General features: G+C 35.1%; 1 long non-coding RNA gene across 1 annotated transcript in view; it reads right to left on the bottom strand.

The window, feature by feature from the left end:
- Positions 1-2,585, bottom strand: part of LOC118764963 — a 21,552-nt gene extending 18,967 nt beyond the window's left edge. The window contains exon 1 of the long non-coding RNA XR_005000804.1: positions 2,575-2,585. This is a non-coding gene — a long non-coding RNA (uncharacterized LOC118764963). The remainder of the gene's footprint in view (positions 1-2,574) is intronic.
- Between the last annotated feature and the right edge of the window lie 5,345 nt (positions 2,586-7,930).

Here is a 7,930-nt window from a genome sequence, read left to right as displayed (position 1 = left end):
TCCTTTCCCCTCTTCCACCTCTATTTTCCTTTGTTGTTGTTGTCCTTCTTCTTCTTCTCCTCCTCCCCCTCCTCCTTTCCCCTCTTCCACCTCTATTTTCCTTTGTTGTTGTTGTTGTCCTTCTTCTTGTTCTTCTTCTTCTTCTCCTCCTTCTCCTCCTCCTCCTCCTTTCCCCTCTTCCACCTCTATTTTCCATTGTTGTTGTTGTTGTCCTTCTTCTTCTTCTTCTCTTCTTCTCCCCCTCCCCCTCCTTCTCCTCTTCCCCCTCCTCCTCTTCCTTTTCTCTTCCTTTTCCTTCTCCCTTCTTTTCTTTTTCTCCCCTCTTGTCTTTTCCTTTTCGTTTGCTACTACTACTTCTCTCTCCCCCCCTCTCTCTCTCTCTCTCTCTCTTATTTGATTTATTTGAATTATTTTTTTTTTTATTTCGTTTCGGTTTATTTTCCTCTCTCCCTTTTCTCGTCTTTATGCAACTTATTATTTTCCATGTTATTTAAATTCTCTTTTAAAGCCGTTAATTTTGAATGTCATTTACTTTCCCTTACAGACCTGTCTCGCGTTTGTGTCATGGCTAACTATGTTGCTTTTCAGGCTGTCCGGGATTATTGTCACTATCGTTATTATTTGTTGCTATCCTGAAAAGATGTCGTCCTCAGATAGCCTCATCCACTCTCCCCATAATCATTCTTTCTCTCAATCTCTTTCTCTCCTTTCCTTCTCTGTTATCCTTTTAAACAACGCCTCCTTCGTGTGTCAGCCAGCCTCGCTTTGCCAGCCATCTTTCTCTTTTGTATTCCAGCAATGTCTGGACCTTGTACATGTCTAACAACAGCGTTCTAAATTCTCCCTCTGCATCAAATATCCTAACATTGGTTTAACTGTGTCTGTAATAAAACAATGGAATACGAAGAAACTAACGGTGGTCAGCGCCGTCAAATATTTTAAAGAGTTCAACAAGTGAATGAGGGTGCTGCTACATGGTATTTCGACCGACTAGAAACAGCAGCTAAATCTCCATCGAATGAAGCACAGGCCTGCTCAATGACGGTTGACTTTTGAGCTAATGAGAGAATTGCTTTATAATAGTTTGACTTAGAAGAAATAGCAGCTAAATCTCCCTCGAATCAAGCTCAGGTCTGCTCAATGCAGGCTGAGTTTAGAGTTAATGAGGAAGCTGCTATATGGTGGCTTGGCCACTAGAAATAGCAACTAAATTTCCCTTAAATCAAGCTCTGCAACCTTGGTAATGGAAAGAACTACTAATTCTAGTGCTCTTTCATGTAATGGTCATGGCTGGTTCGGCAAAAGAGACCGATAGAATAAGTACTAGGCTTACAAAGAATAAGTCCTGGGGTCGATTTACCCGAATAAAAGGCGATGCTCCAGCATGGCCGCAGTCAAATGACTGAAACAAGTAAAAGAGTAAAAGAGAATCAGAAGAGATACCGTATTTTTTTCTGACAATCTATCTATCTATCTATCTATCTATCTATCTATCTATCTATCTATCTATCTATCTATCTATCTATCATCTATCTATCTATCTATCTATCTATCTATCTATCTATCTATCTATGTATCTATCTATCTATCTATCTATCTATCTATTTATCTATCTATCTATCTATCTATCTATCTATCTATCTATCTATCTATCTATCTATCTATCTATCTATATATCTATCTATCTATCTACCTGTCTGTCTCTCTGTCTGTCTTTCTGCCTACTTGCTTGTCTGTCTGTCTGTCTGTCAATCTGTCTATCTGTCTGTCTGTCTGTCTGTCTGTCTATCTATCTATCTGTCTGTCTGTCTATCTGTATACGTATCTCTATCTCTCTATGTACGCATATATACCTAGATATACATATACAAGTGTATATGTATATCTGTTTGCATGTATGTATGTATGTATGTATGTCATTATTCAGTTTATTTCAAGATTTCTTGCCAATAGAGAAAAAACCTGTTTCTAACCTAGACCCAAGGTTCCTTCATTGGAATTTCAACATCAACAACAGGGTATTTTTGTTTGTTTGCATGTATGTATGTGTATATGTTTGTATGTATGTATGTATGTATGTATGTATGTATGTATGTATGTATGTATGTATGTATGTATGTATGCATGCATGTATGTATGTATGTATGTGTATATGTATGTATGTATGTATGTATGTATGTAAAAAGGAATGCATGCATGCATGTATGTATGTATGTATGTGTATATGTATGTATGTATGTATGTATGTATGTATGTATGTATGTATGTATGTATGTATGTGTGAACACCATTAGCGTTTGTAAAAGAAGAGTTTTACGAGAAATATTGTTTATTCCATTTCTGTAGTTCCAGTCATTCGTCAAATTTATTCGACTTTGTTTTTGTCCTAATGAGTAGATGTAATTAGGTAATGTGTAAATATATGTTATTCGGATGCATACGTATAACTTATAAATAGCACGTCTAATACTTAGTGTGTGGTTCTAATTAAAGTGCAGAAGACAAAATTATCATACACACACACACACACACACACACACACACACACACACGCACACACACACACGCACACACACACACACACTCTACACACAACACCACACATGCACTTTTGTGTGTGTATATATATATATATTACACGTATATATATATATGCGTATGTGTGTGGTGTGTGAGGCTTCAGCAGTTTCTTTACAACCAACCATTAACAATTCTATTTATAATTTATACGTATATATACATATACAACATACATACATATATATATATATATATAATTATATATATCTATATATATATATATATATATATATATATATATATATATATATATATATATATATATATACACATACACACCACCATGAAATAAATTTAACTACCGAAATACCGAAATGGAATATTTTCTCATTTATAATTGAGAAGAAGAAACAATATTTACCGGAAAAGTTCTCCTTTAGTTCCCATACACACAAATACTAATGGTGTTGCATACATACACGCATACACCCGCCCTGTTTCACACGCATACACACTGCTGTGTGTATGTGTATGTGTATGTGGACCTAAAGTGTTCACATGTGTGTGTGTATGTGCGCACCTGCTAGTAGCGTCCGATTGAATCCCCCCTCGCTTCCCTCCCGCTCTCTCACTCCCTCTATCACTCCCACCCTTTTACTATCCCCTCTCCACAGCGTACATTACATCAAGTTATCTTTAACACTTTGATACGATCATACCCGTGTCGTCAAAAATGTCGACAGTTTAATTGATGATAGAAAATGGCATATCATAATCAACAATGATATAAATATTTTCCATATAAACTATCAAAAACACAACAACCTTTCTTATATACTAATGGCTCTATATTTGATTACATAAGTTTATAACGTAAGTAACCCCCTTTATTTAGACTTTATTTAAACCTTATTACTCGTATAGTATTTATTTCTAAATTGTCTTAAACATATCAATACTGTGACTAGATAATTAATTACGAATTATAATACTTATTTTGTCTAAGAATATTAGACCTATCATTTACAATAAATACTTAAATTATAAATTTTATAAACCTGAAATTATTCTTGGATACTATTAAAGACCATTTTTTCTAGAAATTTCTGAAGTCGAAAGGATAATTGACGGCTAAGAAAAAAACCAAATTTGTATTTGAAAAATTCATTCGTACATACAAATACAACCTGACTAGTAATATAATTCATTTAAGGAGTTTTAAAGACACACATATAAGATTTTATAGAGAGTATGTCAGTTTTTTTTAATATTACATATGTCAGTACGTAATTGTATATTTTTTAATCTTGATTCAAATAGGCATGACTGCAAGAACGAATACATTAATCCTAAAAGGATAACCTAGAGAAAACCTTTGTATTCTTAACGTCTTTTTTAGTTTTTATATCAGCTGCTGACGAGTACAAATATGACTATTGCGATTTTCTATTTATGAATATCTGAGTCTTTTTGTATGAAACAAATTGTTTAGCAACATGAATAATAAAAACTATACTCCGTTTTAACATCTAATCGCTTCCATTTACATGAATATGAATGAATTTGTTGAACTGTGTTGAATAAGTTAAATCATATACTGATTAATTCTATACGAGTTTCCATACCTATACAAATTTACATAAGTAAATTCCAAAATAAAGTATGAAGATAAGACACGAGAAATCTTTGGAAATTTGGAAATAATTCCAATTAAAGGATGAACTCACATTCATCCGATAATATCTATATATATATATATATATATATAATATATATATATATATATATATATATATATATATATATATATATGATATATATATATATAGTGTAATAAATAAAATATATGCATACATACAAACATATATGTACGTACCGACATCTACATGTATATATACATGCATATATAAATATATATACGTACAGGACACCACAAGAAGACGTAAAAATCAACAGAAACGAAAACGGAAAAGCCATTTTGTTACAACAGAAGGACAGAGACGTGGAACAAGACGAAAACGAAAACGTGAAAAACAATTATGTACAGCAGAAAAACGAAGTACAGGACATGCTGCACAAGGAAAAATCCCCTTCATCAGCTGTCGCTAGCAGACATAGCGTGTTTCGAAGGCAAGACAGGACACGTCTGGTCATGCTAGGCCTTCCTACGAGAGAATTAAAATAAAATAACCTCGTAGAGGGGTAAAACGAGCAAGAAAAAATGTAACAAAGAACTGCACAAAAAAGGACAAGAAAAAATACAAAATTAAAGATACATGTACAAGAAAATACAAAACGAGAATTAAATTACAATACGAGAAATCAAAATAAACAAGAGAACAAACGAAAAAGACGAACGAAGGCCTTTTTCTGGCGGGGATGAGAAGGTAACTGGCGAGCGCTGGGAAACATGACCTTAGGGCCTGAATGCAACAGGCGAAAGGATTAGCAGTGACGAAAGTGAGGAGGAGTGGGAGAGAGAGAGAGAGAGACAGAGTGTCTTCCTCTATCTGTTTCTGTTGATTTTTACGTCTTCTTGTGGTGTCCTGTACGTATATATATTTATATATGCATGTATATATACATCTAGATGTCGGTACGTACATATATGTTTGTATGTATGCATATATTTTATTTATTACACTATTGTCTGACAGCGCTTCGCGTCGGGTTCGTTTGAATTTTCGATTTTTCGAATTCTCACTTCGTTCCGTCTCTTTCCTCCCAGTTTGTTTTATATATATATATACACGGGTTGGACAAAATAATGAAAACACCTTAAAATTTAGAACAGATTTATTTTAATATGGGATAGGACCCCTTTGGCAGTAATTACAGCTTGAATTCTATGAGGTATGAACTCGTACGAAGTTTGAATTGTTTCCAAAGGAATTTTTGTCCATTCTTCAGCTAAAACAGTCTCCAGTTCTTGTAGTGATGTTTTTCCTAAAATGCACCATAAATGTTCAATAATATTGAGATCTGGGGACTGTGGTGGCCACATAAGATATTCAATTTCACAGAATGTTCCTCGTGCCATTCAGTAACAACTTTAGCTGTCTGAATCGGTGCATTATCATCCTGAAAGGTTGCGTTTCCCCCCGAAACAGTTCCGCAAACATAGGATGAATTTAATCAAATAAAATGCTTAAATAGTCATGAAGAGTACCTATTGGGCCGGCGGATTTCCAACATATAGCCCCCCACCTCACCCCAGGTCATCACATATCCTTCTCCATGTTTAACAGTTGGAAGAAGGCTTGTATTTTATCTTTTTGCAAACCACATTCATGAGTAAAGCGTCCGCGATGTACGGTAAACACCGTCAAATTGTATTCGTGAATTTATATTACTTATTTTTTACTTTACTGTACTAAAAATAAAAATTATTTGTTTGTAAGCTTAAAATAGGCTTTTATTTACCATGCATTATTGAAAATGCATTCATAAATAAAGTACAAAACTGGGAATAGTTATTATCAGTTTGGCCTAGAGACAAGTAAATTCAACTTGAATCGTTTTTCGACTGAAACCGTGTCTCATGAAACCAATTAACGATGTAGAGTGAGGTATGCCTGTACATGGATATTTTATCCATATATAGTTATGCACAGGGATACCTATATACATTATATATACATTATATATATTACTCTTTTACTTGTTTCAGTCATTTGACTGTGGCCATGCTGGAGCATCGCCTTTAGTCGAGTAAATCGACCTCAGGACTTATTCTTTGTAAGCCTAGTACTTATTCTATCGGTCTCTTTTGCCGAACCGCTAAGTTACGGGGATTTAAACACACCAGCATTGGTTGTCAAGCGATGTTGTGGGGGGGGGGACAAACACAGACACACAAACATGTACACACACGTACATATATATATATATATATATATATATATATATATATACATATATAAGACGGGCTTCTTTCAGTTTCCGTCTACCAAATCCACTCACAAGGCTTCGGTCAGCCCGAAGCTATAGTAGAAGACACTTGCCCAAGGTACCATGCAGTGGGACTGAACCCGGAACCATATGATTTACATATTAATATATGTGTGTGAGTATACACACACATACACACACACACACGCATACATATTTGTATTAATATATAAATCATAAACGCATCTATATGTGTGTGCGTGTGTGTGTGTGTGTGTGTGTGTGTGTGTGTGTGTGTGTGTGTGTGTATAAGCAAACACATATTTATGTTTTCTGTCTGTCTGTATGAATTTATGCAAACAATGCATTTCTGGCAATTTGTGCTTTCAAATCGAATACGGTTATTTGATACACCTGGCCTGGATTCCTTGCTTATTATTTATTCATAGTGTTTTCGGTTTGTAACTGTATACTGTTGTCTACGATAACTACTAAATGAAATTGGCATTAGATGTACTATTAGCAATTAGTACCACTAGACTCTAGAATTTTCATCCCTCCCTTCTTACATATAGCAGACCATGCGAAATAGTACATGCAAAAACTGCATATAAGGAAGTTTGCACATGAAAATGCAATCCGATATCTTTGTTTAATGCAGACCTCCATTAGGCCGTATCTATCTTTCCATCTCCAGCCTCACAAACAATGTCGTTCAACTTTCAGCTGTTGATGATTGATATAGATGAAGCACTTCAGACTTTTATGAGCGATAACATAGCATTTTTAAAATCATATTCGCAATGAAAGCACGAGAGAAGATAGGAAAGAATGTAGCTTTGTTAACTATAAATTCTGAATATATTTTTATATTGCTTTTCACAGTGCAGTGAGTGAATTAGTCTGTAAAGACACGAATACATAGTTTCCATTCCTCGCTGAAGCTCTCGTATAAAATGCAGCTTCTCATGTTTTAACTAAAATCAAAATTAGAGCTCATGCTATGAATATGGTTTTATGCTGTAAAGTTTTTCTCCATCTGTTTTTAAGACAAGAGAAGAATAATCTAAAAAGGCTTTGTTATATTAGTTTCAAATTTTGGAACAAAGCCAGCAGTTTCGGCGGGAGGGAGTAAGTCGATTACATCGACCCCGAAAGGACGAAAGGCAAAGTTGACCTCGGCGGAATTTGAACTCAGAATGTAAAGACGGACGAAATGCTGCTAGGCATCTTGTCCGGCGTGCCAACGATTCTGCCTACTCGCCGCCTTACAAAGCTTTATTAAATTGGTTTCAAATTTTGGCACAAGGCCAGCAATTTTGGGAGAGGCGGAGTAAGTCGATTACATCGACCCCGGTGCTCAACTGGTGCTTAGTTAATCGATCCCGAAAGGATAAAAGACAATTTCCACCACGGCGCAGTTTGAACTCAGAACGTAAAGACGGACGAAATGCCGCTAAGCATTTCGCCCGCCGTGCTAACGATTCTGCTGGCTCACTTCCTTACTAAGCATTGTTAT

The sequence above is a fragment of the Octopus sinensis genome, linkage group LG10 (genome assembly GCF_006345805.1).
Source record: "Octopus sinensis linkage group LG10, ASM634580v1, whole genome shotgun sequence".
NCBI classification, from domain to species: domain Eukaryota; kingdom Metazoa; phylum Mollusca; class Cephalopoda; order Octopoda; family Octopodidae; genus Octopus; species Octopus sinensis.
The sequence above is the reverse complement of the archived record's forward strand: the minus strand, read 5'-3'. Positions and strand labels throughout refer to the sequence as shown.